The 19,995-nt window shown below is 36.1% G+C and overlaps 1 pseudogene across 1 annotated transcript; it reads right to left on the bottom strand.

Moving 5' to 3' along the window:
• Positions 1 to 15,513: 15,513 nt before the first annotated feature.
• On the bottom strand, positions 15,514 to 15,936 carry LOC309819732 (putative large ribosomal subunit protein eL32'; annotated as a pseudogene). Its single transcript has one exon. The product of its transcript is annotated as a putative large ribosomal subunit protein eL32' (transcript).
• Between the last annotated feature and the right edge of the window lie 4,059 nt (positions 15,937 to 19,995).

Below are 19,995 nucleotides of genomic sequence, written 5' to 3'. Positions count from 1 at the left end.
AGGGAAATCAACAGTAACACAATAATAGTAGGTGACTTTAACACCCCATTTACACAAATGGACAGATCATCCAGACAAAAGAATTAAAAAGGAAACACAACCTTTAAATGATACAATAGACCAGATAGATTTAATTGATATTTATAGGATATTCTATCTGAAAACAGCAGATTACACTTTCTTCTCAAGTGCGCACGGAACATTCTCCAGGATAGATCACATCTTGGGTCATAAAGCAAGCCTTGGTAAATTTAAGAAAATTGAAATCATATCAAGCATCTTTCCTGACAACAACACTATGAGATTAGATATAAATTAAAGGGAAAAAAATGTAAAAAACACAAATACATGGAGGCTAAACAATATGTTACTAAATAACCAAGAGATCACTGAAGAAATCAAAGAGGAAATCAAAAAATAGAGATAAATGACAATGAAAACATGATGATCCAAAACCTACGGGATACAGCAAAAGCAGTTCTAAGAGAGAAGTTTATAGCAATACAATCCTATCTCAAGAAACAAGAAAAATCTCAAATAAACAATCTAACCTTATACCTAAAGGAACTAGAGAAAGAAAAACAAACAAAACACAAAGTTAGTAGAAGGAAGGAAATCATAAAGATTAGAGCAGAAATAAATGAAATAGAAACAAAGAAAACAACAACACAGATCAATAAAACTAAAAGCTGGTTCTTTGAGAAGATAAACAAAATTGATAAACCTTTAGCCAGACTCATCAAGAAAAAAAGGGATATTACTCAAATCAATAAAATTAGAAATGAAAAAGGAGAAGTTACAACAGAGACCACAAAAATACAAAGCATCATAAAAGATTACTACAAGCAACTCTGGATAACCTGGAAGAAATTGACAAATACTTAGAAAGGTATAACCATCCAAAACTGAACCAGAAAGAAATAGAAAATATGAACAGAACAATCACAAGTAATGAAATTCAAACTGTGATTAAAAATCTTCCAACAAACAAAAGTCCAGAACAAGATGGATTCTATCAAATTGAATTCTATCAAACATTTGGAGAAGAGCTAACACCCATCCTTCTCAAACTCTTCCAAAAATTTCAGAGGAAGGAACAATCCCAAACTCACTCTATGAGGCCACCATCACCCTGATACCAAAACCAGACAAAGATACTCCAAAAATGAAAATTATAGACCAACATCACAGATGAATATAGATGTAAAAATCCTCAACAATATACTAGCAAACAGAATCCAACAACACATTAAAAGGATCATACAGCAGGCTCAAGTGGGATTTATCCCAGGGATGCAAGGATTCTTCAATATGTACAATATGCACAAATCAATCAAGATACACCACATTAACAAATTGGTGTTAAAATTTGTTAAAATACACCACATTAACAAAAAATAAAAACCATATGATCATCTCAATAGATACAGAGCAAGTTTTGACAAAATTCAACACCCATTTATGAGGAAGACTCTCCAGAAAGTATGCACAGAGGGAACCTACCTCAACATAATAAAGACCATATATGACAAACCCACAGCAAACATCATTCTCAGTGGTGAAAAACTGAAAGCATTTCCTCTAAGATCAGGAAAAAAACAAGGTTGTCCACTCTCACCATTATTATTCAACATAGTTTTGGAAGTCCTAGCCACAGCAACCAGAGAAGAAAAAGAAATAAAAGGAATCCAAATTGGAAAAGAGAAGTAAAACTGTCACTGTTTGCAGATGACATGATACTATACATAGAGAATCCTAGAGCTAATCAATGAATTTGGTAAAGTTGCAGGATACAAAATTAATGACCAGAAATCTCTAGCATTCCTATACACTAACAATGAAAGATCAGAAAGAGAAATTAAGAAAAAAATTCCATTCACCACTGCAACAAAAAGAATAAAATACCTAGGAATAAACCTACCTAAGGAGGTAAAAGACCTGTACTCAGAAAACTATAAGACACTGATGAAAGAAATCAAAGATGACACAAACAAATGGAGAGATAGATCATGTTCTTGGATTAGAAGAATCAATATTGTGAAAATGACTATACTAATTAAAGCAATCTACAGATTCAATGCAATCCCTATCAAATTACCAATGGTGTTTTTTACAGAATTAGAACAAAAAAAATCTTAAAATTTGTATGGAGACACAAATGACTCCGAATAGCCAAAGCAATCTTGAGGGGGAAATAAATGGAGCTGGAGGAATCAGGCTCCCTGATTTCAGACTATACTACAAAGTTACAGTAATCAAGACAGTATGGTACTGGCACAAAAACAGAAATCCAGATCAATGGAACAGGATAGAAAGCCCAGAGGTAAATCCACACACCTATGGTCAACTAATCTATGACAAAGGAGGCAAGGATATACAATGGAGAAAAGACTGTCCCTTCAATAAGTGTTGCTGGGAAAACTGGACAGCTATATGTAAAACAATGAAAGTAGAATACTCCTTAACACCATACAAAAAAATAAACTCAAAATGGATTAAAGACCTAAGTGTAAGGCCAGACACTATAATACTCTTAGAGGAAAACATAGGAAGAACACTCTTTGACATAAATCACAGCAGGGTCTTTTTGACCCACCTCCTAGAGTAATGGAAATAAAAACAAAAATAAACAAATGGGACCTAATGAATGTTAAAAGCTTTTGCACAGCAAAGAAAACTATAAACGAGACGAAAAGACAACCTTCAGAATGGGAGAAAATATTTGCAAATGAATCAACAGACAAAGGATTAATCTCCAAAATAAACAGTTCATGCAGCTCAATATTAAAAAAACAAACAACTCAATCAAAAAATGGGCAGAAGAACTAAATAGACATTTCTCCAAAGAAGACATAGAGATGCCAAGAGGCACATGAAAAGCTGCTCAACATCACTAATTATTAGAGAAATGCAAATCAAAACTACAATGGGGTATCACCTCACACCGGTTAGAATGGGCATCATCATAAAATCTACAAACAACAAATACTGGAGAGGGTGTGGAGGAAAGGGAACCCTCTTGCACTGTTGGTGGGAATGTAAATTGATACAGCCACTATGGAGAACAGTATGGAGGTTCCTTAAAAAACTAAAAATAGAATTACCATATGACCCAGCAATCCCACTATTGGACATATACCCAAAGAAAACCATAATTCAAAAAGACACATGCACCCCAATGTTCGTTGCAGCCCTATTTACAATAGACAACTCACAGAGCCAACCTAAATGCCCATTAACAGATGAATGGATAAAGAAGATGTGGTAAATATATACAATGGAATATTACTCAGCCATAAAAAGAACGAAATTGGGTCATTTGAAGTGACGTGGATGGACCTAGAGACTGTCATATAGAGTGAAGTAAGTCAGAAAGAGTAAAACAAGTATTTTATATTAATGCATATATGTGGAATGTAGAAAAATGGTACAGATGAACCAGTTTGCAAGGCAGAAATAGAGACACAGATGTAGAGAACAAATATATGGACACCAAGGGAGAAAGTGGAGGGGCGGGGGGCAGTGATGGTGGTGGGATGAATTGGGAGATTGGGATTGACATATATACACTAACATGTATAAAATAGATAACTAATGAGAACCTGCTGTATAAAAATAAAATAATATAAAATTCAGAACAAAGAAATAAATAGAGAATATTTTAAAAAATAAAATAAAATAAATGATGCCAATATAATTTACCTGGGATTCTCTGTAAATATCAGACAAGTTGCCTTTTTTTCTATCATAGAGACAAGATAAGGCAGACTATCTAATAAATGGTCAAAGAATTTGACAGTTCAGAGCCACCTAATGTTTGGAGCATGAAATACATACTTTAAGAGGGGTGTGAATACAGATTGATATTGCCAAAAAATTGGAATTGGGGCAGTGTCAAAGAAAAACTGCACTGATGGAGTTAAACAAGCAAGGAAGACTTCATTCAAGACTACTGCTTAGGGGTCAAGACTACTGCAGTCATGGAGAGAAATCGAATTCAACTGTGGAAACAAAAGGCAGGAGAGAACATTAAGGCCACCTTGGTCAGAAGGTAGAGCTGGGTTTGGAGAGAATTCGGAAATATGTTCCCCTCCTAGCGGAAGCACAGTCATAGGGAAATGAGAACTCAGAACATGTAGTATCCTATTTTGTTATTGGGAAAAGAAAAAAGGCTTTTCTCTCAATCTCTGCCTGGACTCTTGGCACTAATGTGCTAGTAAAGGGTTAACAATTTTTTTTTTCCCCTTCAGAAGAAAACAGAGCCTTTTTTTGTAGGGTTTGTTCATTTCCATGCTGTAAATTTTCCCAGTATGACCTACTTCAAGCTATCAATTTAATAATGCTGCAACGTGAATTTGGGAAAAAAGGCTCACAATCAGGTTTTCAGAGGTAGAATCAGCCAACTTAAGCACATCACACTGCTTTTAAGCCATACACACAGACAAAAAATGAGAAGCATCTAGAAATAATAATAATAATATATGCTAAGGATCCAACTCCTCATTAATGAGACTTTAGACAAGTATATAAAGAGAAGAAGTTTAGGGTAGGAATAGCTTAAGAATTATAACACAGACATCAACTCATAACACCTTACAAATTGCATTTGACTTAATTCCCATTACTGAATTATGATGAGAAAAACCAAGGGTCTCAGCTTCACATAAATAGTAAATGGCCAAGCTGGGAATGGACCAGAGGACTAACTGCTTCCCAAACCCTCTCTCTCCATGAGCTCAACTCTGAACAACATTCACAAATCCTTTTCTCAAGACCTACATCTTCAAAAATATGTCTCACCTAGAGCCCAAAATTCTTACAGGTTGATACACCTTTTAAGCACAAACACACCCCAGGATGTTGAAAATATGAAAATTTGTCTGTGAGGGAAATCCTTAGTCCATTAGCATCCCTTGCATATAAATGGGAGATATTCTGACATGATCCAATGGAAGAAGAAAGGAGTAACTTTTTGATTTGGAAGGAGACAGTTACAGAAACTTCAATAGGTTGAAGCCCTATTGTGATATATGGGAAAGCAAATGTTAAGTCTAAAATGAGAAGAGAGGCAAAAATCAAGGCCCCTGGAAACAATAATCAGCTGACTTATTCATCTTTGTATCACTCCGGGTCAGAATGTGACTGAACTCAGAGCAGGTGCTGGATACTAGTTTGAAGAAACGAGAGAGAATTGGAGGGAAAGCCAGATGGAAGGAAAGGTAGAAAGACAGACAAAAGGGAAAGAGAAAATTCAGGAGGGAGCGAGGGGCACCTGGTGGGTGTACTTTTAAAAATGTGAAGAGTGTCCAAAAATGGAGTAAAAAGGCTGTCACAGCTAGGAAATGTGGCCTGACTTTGACATTCACCTAAGCACTGGCTTCTGCAGGCCCACAATTGACTAAATGTTATTTGTAATCTTCACCTTTTCCACCTTGTCACAACATGGAACTCTCTTGGTCACACCCATTTATAGGACATAGTTATTAAATATTGTGCAGGACAACAATGCTACCCTCACTTTGCCCCAGCTTCGCCCTCCCACCCCATGTCCTCAAGTCCATTCTCTATGTCTACCTCTTTATTCCTGCCCTCCAACTAGGTTCATCAGTACCTTTTTTTTTTCTTTTAGATTCCATATATATGTGTTAGTATATGGTATTTGTTTTTCTCTTTCTGACTTACTTCACTCTGTATGACAGACTCTAGGTCCATCCACCTCACTACAAATAATTCAGTTTCGTTTCTTTTTATGGCTGAGTAATATTCCATTGTATATATGTGCCATATCTTCTTTATCCATTCTTCTGTCAATGGACACTTAGGTTGCTTCCATGTGCTGGGTACTGTAAATAGTGCTGCAGTGAACATTGTGGTACATGTCTCTTTTTGAATTATGGTTTTCTCAGGGTTTATGCCCAGTAGTGGGTTTGCTGGGTCATATGGTAGTTCTATTTTTAGTTTTTAAAAGAATCTCCATACTGTTTTCCATAGTGGTTGTATCAATTTACATTCCCACCAACAGTGCATGAGGATTCCCATTTCACCACACCCTTTCCAGCATTTATTGTTTCTAGATTTTTTGATAATGGCCATTCTGACCAGTGTGAGGTGATTCCTATACACCAACAACAAAAAATCAGAAAGAGAAATTAAGGAAACACTCCCATTTACCATTGCAATAAAAAGAATAAAATACCTAGGAATAAACCTGCCTAAGAAGGCAAAAGACTTGTACTCAGAAAACTATAAAACACTGATGAAAGAAATCAAAAATGACATAAACAGATGGAGAAATATACCATGTTCTTGGATTGGAAGAATCAATATTGTGAAAATGACTATACTATGCAAAGCAATCTACAGATTCAATGCAATCCCTATGAAGCTACCAATGGCATTCTTCACAGAATTAGAATAAAAAAATCTTACAATTTGTATGGAAACACAAAAGACTCCGAATAACCAAAGTAATCTTGAGAAAGAAAAACTGAGTTGGAGGAATCAGGCTCCCTGACTTCAAACTATACCACAAAGCTACAGTTATCAAGACAGTATAGCACTGGCACAAAACAGAAATATAGATAAGTGGTACAGGATAGAATGCCCAGAGATAAACCCACACATATATGGGCACCTAATTTATGACAAAGGAGGCAAGAACATACAATGGAGAAAAGACAGCCTCTTCAATAAGTGGTGATGGGAAAACTGGACAGCTACATGTAAAACAATGAAATTAGAACACTACCTAACACCATACACAAAAATAAACTCCAAATGGATTAAAGACTTAAATGTAAGATGAGACACTTTCAAGCTTTTAGAGGAAGACATAGGAAAAACACCCTTTGACATAAACCACAGCAAGATCTTTTTTGACCCACCTCCTAGAGTAACAGAAATAAAAACAAAAATAAACAAATGGGACTTAATTAGTCTTAAAAGCTTTTGCACAGCAAAGGAAACCATAAACAAGACAAAAAGACAACCCTCAGAATGGGAGAAAATATTTGCAAATGAAACAACTGACAAAGGATTAATCTCCAAAATATACAAACAGCTCATGGAGCTCAATATCAAAAAACAAACAATCCAGTTAAACGTGGGTGGAAGATCTAAAGAGACATTTCACCAAGGAAGACGTACAGATGGCCAAGAGGCACATGAATAGATGTTCAACATCACTAATTATTAGATAAACACAAATCATGTCATGTCTTTATATATGTATATTTAACAATTAAAAAAATGAAATCAATAAAATATGTATTTATTTGTATTGCATAGGTAATGTACATGTTTTTATTTTCTATGAAAAATAAGGGAGATTGTTTTATTCAAAGCACACAGCAATAAGAAGTGAAATAAAAATGCTAGAAAATTCTCCCTTTTTGTTCAGTTAAGTAAATGAACTTTCTACCTGGAAGATGATGCTCTCATTGGCATCAGTGTCATAGATTAATGGCAGCTTTTTGGATGCAACAATTGATAAAAGATTTTTTCTGGTCTTTAATAAAGTACTATTCCATGAAGGATATTATAATCTCCCAACATGGTTCTTTTGTAGAGTGGTTCAATTTTTTTCCAGTTGCATAATTTTCTATTGTTATCCAAACAATAATACTCTCTGAAGTACACCTAGATAGCAGTGTAGACTTAGGATTGTTAATGGATTATTAATTGTCAAAGTTTTTTTTTTTAACTTAGTAATTATCAAGGGTTAAGTATTTCTCCATTAGTAAGTATTCCTTGACCAGAGAAAAACATTTATGTTATGAACACTTTTATTATAAAAGAATGTAATACTTCCCAATTCCCTGTATGACTTAATGTTATTAGTTGATCATTTTTCCAAACCCTCAGTAAACCATGCTCTACTACAATTGAAATCATCAGAATCAGCTGCTCATCAAGTTTGAGAAACTTATTTTTAAAAGCAGAGCTATTTTGATTGTATAAGGTGGACACTGTCATTTGTTCTTTAGTTTAAAATCAGTAAAAAGTACTTTTCATGCTCTTTTGCCTTCTTTCTCTCTTTATCTGTTCAGAAGAAAAATGATTATTGTCAGTAGGCGCTAAGTACCTCAGGAAAAGTAGAATCCCTTGACAGAATGTGCTTCAGCCAGATAAGGGGAGATGATGGACTAAACTCATTTTACAGGGTGAAGCTCCCAAAATAAACCAGAGGAAGACATCTGGGATCTGTTGAATGAGCTGCTGTGAAGATAAGGCCACAGCCCTGTGCCTTAAAGGAATGAGATCTGGTAGCAGCAGGCAGTTGCCAAGAGAATTTAATGAATTTAATCACCTCCTACTTTAGTAACCCTGAATTCACTGAAAGGACACTAAAATAGATTTATTCTATTAAAATTTAATTTAATAAAATTTCGGAGGCTTTTGCTGCTTACAGAGAGAAGCTATGTTTAAACATTCATGCACATGAGAGGTGATGATCAGTATGACACTCATCAATCAGGAAGAACACTAGTGACGGCATTAATTCAGGGTCCTGGAGGTGCCCTGAATTATAGGCACTAATCCTTCAGATACTGAATCATGGAGACTTGGGAGATCCCGGATAGAAAAGGTTAGTGAATATCTACCAAGTTCAGTGTTTATTATCAGTGTCTTCTAAATGAATATAAGCCCCATACAGCTTTTAATTTTGTGCATATTTATTCCTTCTAATAGATAGTATTCCTATTCTTTTTGATTAATGCCTATTCCTTCCTATCCTCCTAACCTTGATACATTTTTAATCAGGCAATATTTCATCCTGCTATCCAATCACAGTTTTTAGATACTGTGCCCTTATGTTTTCCTCTCACTTCATATTTTGAGAGTAACTCGCACAATGACACAGTTGTCATGAAATATAAAGTGATCCCCCTGTACGTTGCATTTTCATCCCTCATTTCACTTTTTCTCACCATGGAGTTTGCAGATCACCCCCATTCTTCCTCCTGCAAATGCTGATCATTAAACTCGCAGGAAATGTTTAATCAACTTACTTCACAAACCAGAAATTGACTGTCATATGCAGAAATACATACAATGGCCACAAAAAATCAATATGAATATTTACACTCCCATCCTCTTCCCACACTCACCTTCATCTTACCTCATGAAACATTTTGCTCAGAATATTTCTCCCCTCATCTGCTTAATTGCAAATAAAATTAATGGGGATAGTATTTGGGGGCAAGGAAGAGAACCAGAATGTGAATACTCATATCATAATTCCTGTTACACACATACATCTTGAATGTGATTATCTAAACTGACTGAGATAGTAATACCTGAGGGGTCTTGCATGTCATAGATGTTGAACGTGGGCTTGTGGAAAAAAAAAAGAACAGAAAATAGCTCTGTCTAGGAAGAGTTCTCCATTCACTAGATACCTCTGCCCTTCCCAAGTTATCGGTGCTACGTCGCATTGTGTAGTCAGCCACGAGTACAGCCAGCTATCAGAACTGGAAAAGAAACATTAATGAACCAAATTCCTTTAGACTCACAGATGTTTGTTGCATACATTCTAGCACTATTTTTTCCTCTTTTAACTCAATCTCCTAGGATGACAGAGTCAGTGCAAAGCTGGAGGAAAAAAGAGCATTATTAAATTCATTCAGTAAATGCTTTTCAGTACCTACTATGTGCCGACACTGAATCATTCAAAACCCTTTTGAGAAGTAGGTAAAGAAAGATGTACCAGGCACTGGTCAGCCATTAGAGATGCTAGATAGGCAAAGATGATTATAATACAGTATTGATAGGCACCAAGATGGAGATAAATGTTTGGGGTATTAGCTATCAGAGCAACACAGGATGACAGCCATGCAAGGATAGGGGATAACTTTGGAAGTTTTTTGGAGGTACTGATGCTGAGCTGAGTAGCAGTGAGCCCCTCAAAGGGAAGAGGGAAAGGGTGCTCCAGGCAGTGGTGGTTTAAACTAGTTATAAAAATAACAGGCTGTAAAGTTATAAAGGGCAAAGGAGGATCGGAGAACTTCCTGGTTTAATAACTATTGGGTCTGGGCAGATGATTTTTCTTCTAAGCACCTATCTACTCATGGGCAGCCTTAGAGAGAATGAGAGAGTGGAAAAGAAAAACAAAACAAAAAAGAGCACTTAAGTACTTAATAAATTGCATTTTATCTGCAAAATTTTGGTGATACACTGAGGGAACTCTTTCTATAAATCTGGAGTGAAAAATATTCAAGTTAGGTAACGATCTTTGACGCAGAAAAAAGAGTTGAGGGTTAAAGGACTTTCTGCTAGAAATTACTAGTTGTTGCAGATTGTAATGTCCAGAAGCAGATACCACGTAGAGTATGGGGTACAAGATGTTCATAAAGGACCAAAACGTATGAAAGAAATGGTGAAACAAGATAGAGGAAGAAGTCAACTGTGAAGCAAGCACAAGGAAGGCCTGGCCACTCCAGCAGGGAGTCCTCGAGTGAGCAGTGCCTCTTGGAGTTATGTGCATGGGCCAAAATGGCCATGTCTTTATCCCCCTGCCTCACTCAGTTACAACTGGGCTATCCCAGGAAAGGTGTGACCTCAGACAAGGCAGCTCTCACCTGCTGAGACAGACAAATTCTCTGCAGTTGGGCAGCAAGATCTTCCTTGAAGGAGGATCTGGGAGGCACATCTCTGGGTCTATTACAATAGTGTTCCCTAAAAGTATGTCCTCCTCCCCTTCTGGGTGAATGCAAGACGGTGCTTCTCAGCCCCTTATAGATGGGCTGGGCACCTCACTTTTTGTGGACAATGGAGACCCTACTTGGGAGTCTTCTGTTTCTCTCCTCCTGCACCAAGGGGACTGCATGTTCCATATGGTGCAGCTGAAGGACAGAGGAGCTTCCCTCCACATGCATTGAAGAACAACTACATGGACATGATTCTGAAGAGTTCAACCTTCAGATGTAATGCAATGAGGAATTGTGATAAGCTCTTAAGGAAGATGGTGACATGATTAGATCTGCCTTTAGAAAGATCAGTCTGGCTACAATATGCAAAGTTTTTGAAAATCGATGAGGCTGGAGGCAGACAACTCATTAGCTACTACTTTTTGAGACAAACAGGATGACAAGGGAAAAGGATTTATAGTCAAGGAAAGAAAGTAAAGCTACAGCTAAGGGTTAACTGTACTATTTGATGACAGGTTGGATGGCGGTCAGAATACGTAGTCTGGGGTGTGAGGCTGGGCTCTTCTATTGTATTTCCCGTAAGAGCGGCTTGATAGGACAATAATAGCAGCTAATATTTATTAAGTGCATTTGGGCACCAGTCACTCTGCTAATCACTGTGCGTGCATTGCCCCTTCTTCTCAGCGGTCACAGTTATCCTTTCTACTCTGCTGACAGAAACCCAGCTTTATTTAGGAACTAGTTTTTTGTGTATCTTTAAGGGGCTTCCCTACCCCCAGGGGTAGATGCTCATCAGTCTATGCCAGCCATTATAATTTCATTTCCCTTATCAGTGATTTGTTACACATGGTCATGTATTAGAAAAACAAGACAAAGAGGAAAGTCTAGTGAGAGGCCTCTGGGATTGTTTTCCTCATAATTAAAAAAGGAGAAATAAAATAGGGACTCACTTGTTCCTGCCTTTGGCACTGCCATGTGAGGCCTCTATGTTAGGAGCTACTTGTATTCTTTTTGTGCCCCAAAGGGGAAAGTCAAGAGACTCCCAGAGAGAGTGACAGGAGCCCTCACATCATGGAGCTGAGCAGGTAACCAACTCTGATAGAGCTGACCTTGGGACTTCCTGTTATGCGAGGTAGCAAATTATTCTCGTTGTTTAAGCCACTTTTAGTTTATTCAGTGACTTGCACCTAAAGGATCCTCGCTGATACACCTGTTTTAGTGTTATTATCTATGTTTGAAGGAGGTAGGAGAAGGAGTGAGGGGATAGCCCAAGCTCTGCAGATCTACCAGCAAGAGTACGAGACCCTCTCATGATCTTGATGGTCACCCCCGTGGAAGTAGTGGAAGTACTAGAAGCTTAAATGCCAGTATTGGGGAAAATAATTTGCTTTTCTCACTTTCTTTTTCCCTGAGATCTGACCTTAGGCTTTCACAATCTCAAGTTTTCTTCTCATTTGTAAGACATCCTTTGTTTCCAGGGATTTTGAAGCCATAGCTTTTTTCTTCACTTCTTGCTCTGGCCCTTAAATATTTCAATGGCTCTATTCACCACATTAGATGAAGAATGTCATTAGCTCCGAATGATTGTTAGTGGCTGTTCAAGAACTGACTATAGAAATTCAACCTTTCCCTAGCGACTGGTGTGCAATTTTGTGACACCTAACAGGGTCCTATGCTCTGTAGATCACAGGACTGGGAATGGCTGTTACTGTGGCTACAGATTTTTCAAGAGCTGTATTCTTTTGAACAGAAGACCCTGTAACCAAATTCTCAGATTCTGTCTTTTGTTTCCACAGTCTTATTTGTGGCTCAGGTGAAACTGTGTTTTCCAACAGGATAAAATTGTTTATATGCTTTCTTCCTTCAATAAATACAACCTCAAATAGTATAACCTTTAAAAAATGCATTCTTTTCATTTTAACTTTATAGTAGTTTTCTAATGAAGGCAAGATATTCCTGAAGGATAGACAAAACAGGGAAAATTGTGTGTTCCAAACCAAAAAAGAAATCAGAGAATGTTAACCAAATCTTAACTTGATTGAAATCTTATTTTGCTGTTTTATTTTATTTTTTTTAGTTCTAAATTGAATATTAAAGCATAGAGCACAATGATATCAATACATTCTCTTAACATAATATTATGTATCCCAAAATGAAGTACAGTATTAAATATGTATTATATTCCTCCACTTGGGGTTTGCATCCCATGTCTTCTCAAAGACTTTCCTCAAACACTCCCTCTCTTGCATCAACCAATTCTCAGTTCTTGATGGAATATTACCACCAGCATACAAACAAGCACTAATATTGGGTTTTTAAAACAAGTCAAATAAAACCTTCCATGACCTTGACCTGAATCATCTTCCTACCACTGTTCCATTCCTTCCCAGTTCATTGTAAATTTTCTTGACAAATAAAGAGTCATGTCATATGATCTTCTACATCAGTCCAATCAAGTTTCCATCCCTTCTTTCTCAGAGAAAAATCTTGTCAGGGTCACAAAAAAAATTATGCAGTGGTCACCGTTCTTTCCTTAACTAGACCTTTCCATTGCTTTCAACATAGCTGCTCACTTTTCTTCCTAAAACTCTCTTTATCTCTTAATGTCTACGACCCCATGTGCTTGTACCTGAGTGCCTGCATTGTTAGCTGCTTCATCGCAGTCTCCTTTGCTGGTTCCTTTTCTCCTCCTCAACCACTAAATGTCCTGGGCTCTCTAGGCGACATTTTTTTAAGCTTCAGCTTTAAATAGAACTTGTCTGCTATGACTTCCACATCTGTACCTTAAGATCCAAACATGCCCTGGAACTCCAGAATCATATATCTAACACCCTGCTGGATATTTGTCTTCAGGTGTTTTAAAAAGCATCTTAAAATTAACACAGCCAAGATAGAACTCTTGATTCTCATAGAACTCAACTACCAAACTAGCTCCCTTCAGATTAACTTTTTTGAATAAATAACTCCATCCAATTTCTTAAGCCAAACTTTCAGGGATTTTCCTTATTTCTCATTGTCCATCAGAATCCCCACTCCCAAATGTACACATATAAATTATCCACATATCATGTAAAATTTGCCTTCAAAACATATCCTAAATCTGTCTTCTTCTTTTCCATTTCTACTGTTTAAACCATGATTGCTCAGATTATTCATGTCACTTTAGCTAGTCCCCTGTTTCCATTCTTCTCCCAACACAATAGTTTTTTTGTTTTGTTTTGTTTTTACTTATTAAGTTTATTGAAGTGTGATTTACATGCAATAAAATAGCATCTATTTTAAATTTACAATTTGGTGAGTTTGTCAAATGTATACACCCATATGACCATCAACCCTATCAAGATACAGAATATTTTCATCACACCCCCACCCCAAATTTTCCTTGTATCCATTTGTATTTTACCCACCCTCACCTCTGGCCTAGGCAACAACTGACATCCCATTACTATAGAATAGGTTTACCTATTCTATGATAGTATATACATGGGTTCATATAGCATGTGTTCTTTTGTGTCCTAGGTAGCTCAGCACATTTTTTGAGATTCACAAACATTGTGTCTAGTAGTTTGTTTCATTTTATTTTTGGATATACCACAATTTGTTTAAGAAAATATCAGAGAAAATCTTTGTGATCTTAGAGGATAAAACTACTAAATAGGCTATAATAAAAAATTAACACCATCACAATGAACTGCCCAAAATTAATGTTAACTTACAGCCCAGGGAGATGTTGCTAGGGAGTATACCAAACAAACCATCCATTCTAAAAATCACATAATCAAGAGGATGTATATGTCTAAGCCTGTTCTTCAGTGGGGAAGTAGTAAGGTATAGTAATTAGTTTAAACATAATTAGTAGATAAACAGTGAGTTTTGGGGAAAAGAGATTATGTTTTCTGGGATAATCACACACAGGTGACAAGCTAAAAATGGCATAAAATCCCTTGAAATTCTTACATAAAATTACAAGGTATCTGAGGCATCCACAGTGGAGACAATATTCTCCTCCAGTTAAGGAATGGAAAATTAATTATAGGGCATTTCCAAGTAATGTACTCAATACTGCTGTAGTATTAAGTAGACAGAAAGTCCTGCTTTCAAACTGAAATTGCTTTCTATTATCTTTAATAAGTGATGTGTGTACTTGATAGTCTGGATAACCACTAAGGAGTCATTTATACAATATGCCTCCATTTAATGTGAAATCATATGGAAGGTGTCCCTAACAACTGTTCAGTTTCTTTTTATCACTTAAGCCTTAATTAATTTTATTTTATGTTCCACTTGTTGAATGTGCTCTTGGAACTTTGTTCCGTTGTTGGGTGAATTATTCTATGATTTCAGTTATGTCCTGCTGATTGATATTTTATTCAAGTCTTTGATCTCCTTAGTAATTTTCTGCAGAAATTTCACCTATAATTGTAGATTTGTCTAATTTTGTTTACAGTATTTTTCAGTTTTTGCTTCATAGATTTATGAATATTATTAGATACATATTCAGAATTATTATATTTTCATGTTGAACTTACACTTTTATTATGAAATGCTTCTTCTCATCTTTGTTAATATTCCTGGTTGCGAGGACTTCTCTGTATATTTTCCCATCATTTTACTGTTAGACAATCCTTAACTTCATATTTAAAATGTACTTCCTCTAGATGACATACAACTGGATTTAGCTTTTAAATCCAGTATAATATTCTTTGGCTTTTATTTGGAAAGTTTAGAGCATTTATAATTAATCTAATAATTTACATGGTTGTTTTAAAGTATGATTTGGCTATTTGTTTTCAATTTGTCCCATATACATTTTTTTTGAGTTTTATGGTTTTATTAAAACAAATACAATGTGCACACAAGCTGTCTATTCATTTTCTTTGCTGTGCAGCCTGGCGTTGGGATTGGTGACTCTGATAACCAGCTAGGCTGCTCTTTCCACAATGGCTTTGTGGTTCTTAGAGGAGACGTTGTGAGCAATCCCGATTTGTTGCACATCAGCAGCATTTCAATTTTCTTTACATTGTGGACCGGGAACTCCCAGAAGCCACTGGACAGCATGTGCTTTGTTTTCTTATTTCTCCGATAATCAATGCTGGGCATCAAGATCTGGCCCCTGAATCTTCTGCAAGTCCTATTGTCAATGCCCCTGGGTTTCTGCCAGTTCCATATAACTTTGACATATTGGTCTGACTGGTGTTAGATGGACTTCTTGGTCCTCTTTTTGATTATCTTTGGCTTCGTGAGAGGTCTGAGGGCGGCCATGATGCCAAGGAAATGGCTGCCACCTTCGTAGGCAGCACCAAGAAAGAGAGTGTCCCATATTTTTTGTTCTTTGTCCCTGCATTCTTTTTGACTCTTTAAATACTTTCATTATTCAGTTTTTCTCTACCATGGTCTTACTAGCTATAACTTTTAAGTTTATACAGTAAGAGCTCTAGGATTTGCAATATGCATCTTATCACAGTCTTTCTTCAAGTAATATTATGCCTCTTCAGTTTTAATGTAAGAAATGTATAACAGTACATTTCTATTATACCCTCCTCTTCTTTATACTTTTATTGTCAAATAATCTACATCTATGTATGTCATAAACCCCACAAATATATTATTTTTTATTTTAAACAATAAAATATATTTTTAAGAAATTTAAAAATGAAAGAATTTATTTTATTTACCCACAGTTACTATTCAGAGTTATTTTTTATTAGTGAAACTCTGGTTTACTCTTTCTTCAGCCTGAAGAATCTTTGGTTTCTTCAGATATTTGGGTGATGAATTCTCCAAGTTTTTATTTTCCTCAACATATTTTAGCTTCATTTCTGAGGGATTTTTCTGGATATAGAATTCTAGGCTGACAGATTTTTCAACTTTGTAAAGGTATTGTTCCAATATATTTTGGTTTGCATTGTTTCTGATACAAAGCCAACAACTTTCTTAAATTTATTCCCCTGAATTTAATCTTTTCTCTGACTGCTTTTAAAATTTTCATTATAACAATGATTTTATAAAATTTGGACTACATGTTTTTGCTTTGCTTTTTTTCCTTATTGGAATTTTTTGAGCTTCTAGGGCATGTGGCCTTATAGTTTTGAACAAATTTGGAAAATGTTAGTCCATTATATCTTCAATTTCCCTCTACCTCCTTTCTGGAACTCTAATAACATTATTGTTAGAGTTCTTAGGGTCATTCTACTGTTCACCAAAGCTAGATATGTATTTGTTTCAGTATCTTTTTTCCCTCTGTGCTTCTGTATGAATAAGTTCTATTATGTCTGTAAGCTCACTGATATTTTTTCTGTGGTGTTTGATCTGCAGAAAAGTTTGTCAATACACATAATGTATTTTGGGTTGTAGACATTCTATTTGGCTCCTTTTAATATACTGTATTTCACTCTTCTCTATGTTCACATTTACATCAACTCTTGAATGACCTGGATATTTCCTACTTCCCAGTGCTCAGGTACCTGAATTAAAGGTCAGGAGTCGCTTAGGTAAAGTACTGAGGAATTACTGTTGTACATTTGTCACCATAAAAAATGATCCTTCATCATAGGCCTCTCTTTTAGTCAGTGGGTTCATGGTCTGAGAATTGGATCACATCTGGAATCTAGGGAAAAAAATTGTGACTTTCTTTTTTACTGTCATTTTTTTTATTTTATTTTTTTATTAGAATATAGTTGCTTTACAATATTGTGTTAGTTTATACTGTAGATGCCAGAGTGTTAAATTTTGTGTCACAGGATAATGCTCTCATACTGATAAACTCACTCAACTCCAACTTTCTTTTTGGTTCTGTTCCCCTTCATTCAGCATCCTCAACATCCAATCCTGTGCATCTACTCTTGCCGCCTCATGGATATTGGTATGTTTTAGCCAAATCCTGCAGCAACGGCAGCACATAATTTTCCTCATTCCTTAGCAAGGCTAATAGTTCTCCATATGGATGTTCTGGTATTGGTGCTGGTACTATCTTAGATTGGGTTTCCTGAAAATGGAATTTTTAATGGGAAAGTTGATGGACAATGTTCTTAGGAAGTTCACCTGTAAGAATGTGAGAAAGGCAGGATCTGGCAGAATGAGAAGTTGAATCACAATGTACAGTTGACCGGTGAACAATGAGAGAGTTGTTGAACAACCCTCCACAAGGTTGAAAGTCTGAGTATAACTTCAGTTGGCCCTCCCTCTATGTGGTTCCTCCTCATATGCGGTTCTGCATCCATGGATTCAACAACCACAGATCATGTAGTACTGTAGTATTTATGACTGAAACATATTTAAATATAAGTGGAACCGTGCAGTTCAAACATACATTGTTCACAGGTCAACGGTAGTTGCAATTGAGCCTTCAGCTGATTTACAGAAATCCTGGAACTTGGTGGGCCCTTTAGAGTTGTCCCAAAAAAAGATAAGGATTCCAGGTGTTTGAATCTCTGCATTTATAATCACTGTCCACAAGCTTCCTTTATCCACTGCTTACCCAACCACAGGAAGGAATGTAATTTGAAGAAATCAGCTCCTTGGTACCAAAGAAAAATCCCACTGAATGACTTAGCTTTAACTTTTCCATCAGCAGTTGGTCGATAGATGTTTTGGTCCTAAAGAGGTGACCTGGGCAGAAAACCCAATATCCACTATAGACACAAAATGTTGAAAGCAGTTCCTTCGTTCTTTCTGATTTACACACTTATATTTTATTTTTTTTATTTTTTTATTTATTTATTTATTTTTTTTAACATCTTTATTGGGGTATAATTGCTTTACAATGGTGTGTTAGTTTCTGCTTTATAACAAAGTGAATCAGTTATACATATACATATGTTCCCATATCTCTTGCGTCTCCCTCCCTCCCACCCTCCCTATACACACTTATATTTTCAATTGCTTAGTGCTAACTTACACAGCCATCTTGGTCAAACTTAGCATTGTGCTCCTTCATTCTATTTAGTAAAATTCACCTTTTTTTTTTTTCCTATTTCTTATCTCAGTTTTTAGCATCACTATTTACCTTGTTAAATAAAATGGAACTCTGGAATTCATCCTTAGACCCTCTCCCCCTTTTTTCTGTCTTTAATTTCTTTTCTGATTAAAATGCCGTTTCATCCTCTTCTCTACATAATGAAATTTTATGTATCCTTTAAGATTGAGCTCAAATATCACTTTCTTTGGAGCCACCTTTGTTGCTCTAAGCAAAATTAATTATTCTTTCCTCTAAACCACCAATTTACTTTGTACATTCTATTAGTCCTCTAGGCTGCCACACAAAATACCACAGACTAAGTGACTTAAACAACAGGTATTTCTCCCAGTTCTAGAGTCTAGAAATTCAAGACCAGGATGCTGGCATGGTCAGGTTCTGGTGAAAGCTCTCTTCCTGGCCTGCAGATGGCTACCTACTTGCTGTGTCCTCACATGGCAGAAAGAAAGCATCTAAGCAAGCTCTCTGATGTCTCTTCTTATAAGGGCACTGATCCATCATGAGAGCCCCACCCTCATTACCTCATCTTATCCTAATTACCTCCCAAAGGTCCCATCTCTAAATGCTATCACACTGGGGTTTCAAGTTTAAACATACAAATTGAGGGGGAGGTAACATACATTTAGTCCGTAGCATACATTATTCTATCAGAGGACTTACCACATTGTAATAGTATAATCAGTGTATATGTATAACTTCTCTTTATACCATGAATTTCTAAAAGGCAGGCTCATTTCCTTTTGATTTTCAGTGACTAGCACAGGGACAGCTATCAGGTTATGTTTAAGACTTCTTTGCTGAACTTTGAATAAATCTGTGTTATTCATTTGCCACATTTAATATAAAATGACAAATCTGGGTTTCTAATCCTATGTTTTTTATATGCTGGTAGCTTGCCGATATCAAGATTCTGGTAGTGATGAATTAGTCATTCTTAGATGGCAGACCCTATTTCGCACTCACAGAACAATAGAACTTTATAGCACATTCCACAAATGTAATGAATTAGATGTATATTTAGCTCCTTACTATTTTTTACTCTAGTTCCACAAGGATAGAGACTATGTATATTCTATCGATCACTACATATCTTATGCCTCATACAATGCCTTGCATTAAGAAGACAGTCAATAAATTTTTAAGAAATTATAGACATGAATACATTGCACTTGCAGATCTGGAAAACACTGCTATGGAAAAAATACAACATTTCAAATATTCACCAAGGAAGAATTTTAGGCAGATTAGCTTGAGCATTAACTGCTGATAAAAAACCAAAAACACAACAAAAACAAAACCATCAGTGATTCACATAGAAGTAGCACTTTAAAAAGATAGAACCAGCCTTCTCTGAGAAAAAGCATGTAAATT

This window comes from Grampus griseus, assembly GCF_964374135.1.
Source record: "Grampus griseus genome assembly, chromosome: 3".
Classification (NCBI taxonomy): domain Eukaryota; kingdom Metazoa; phylum Chordata; class Mammalia; order Artiodactyla; family Delphinidae; genus Grampus; species Grampus griseus.
The sequence above is the reverse complement of the archived record's forward strand: the minus strand, read 5'-3'. Positions and strand labels throughout refer to the sequence as shown.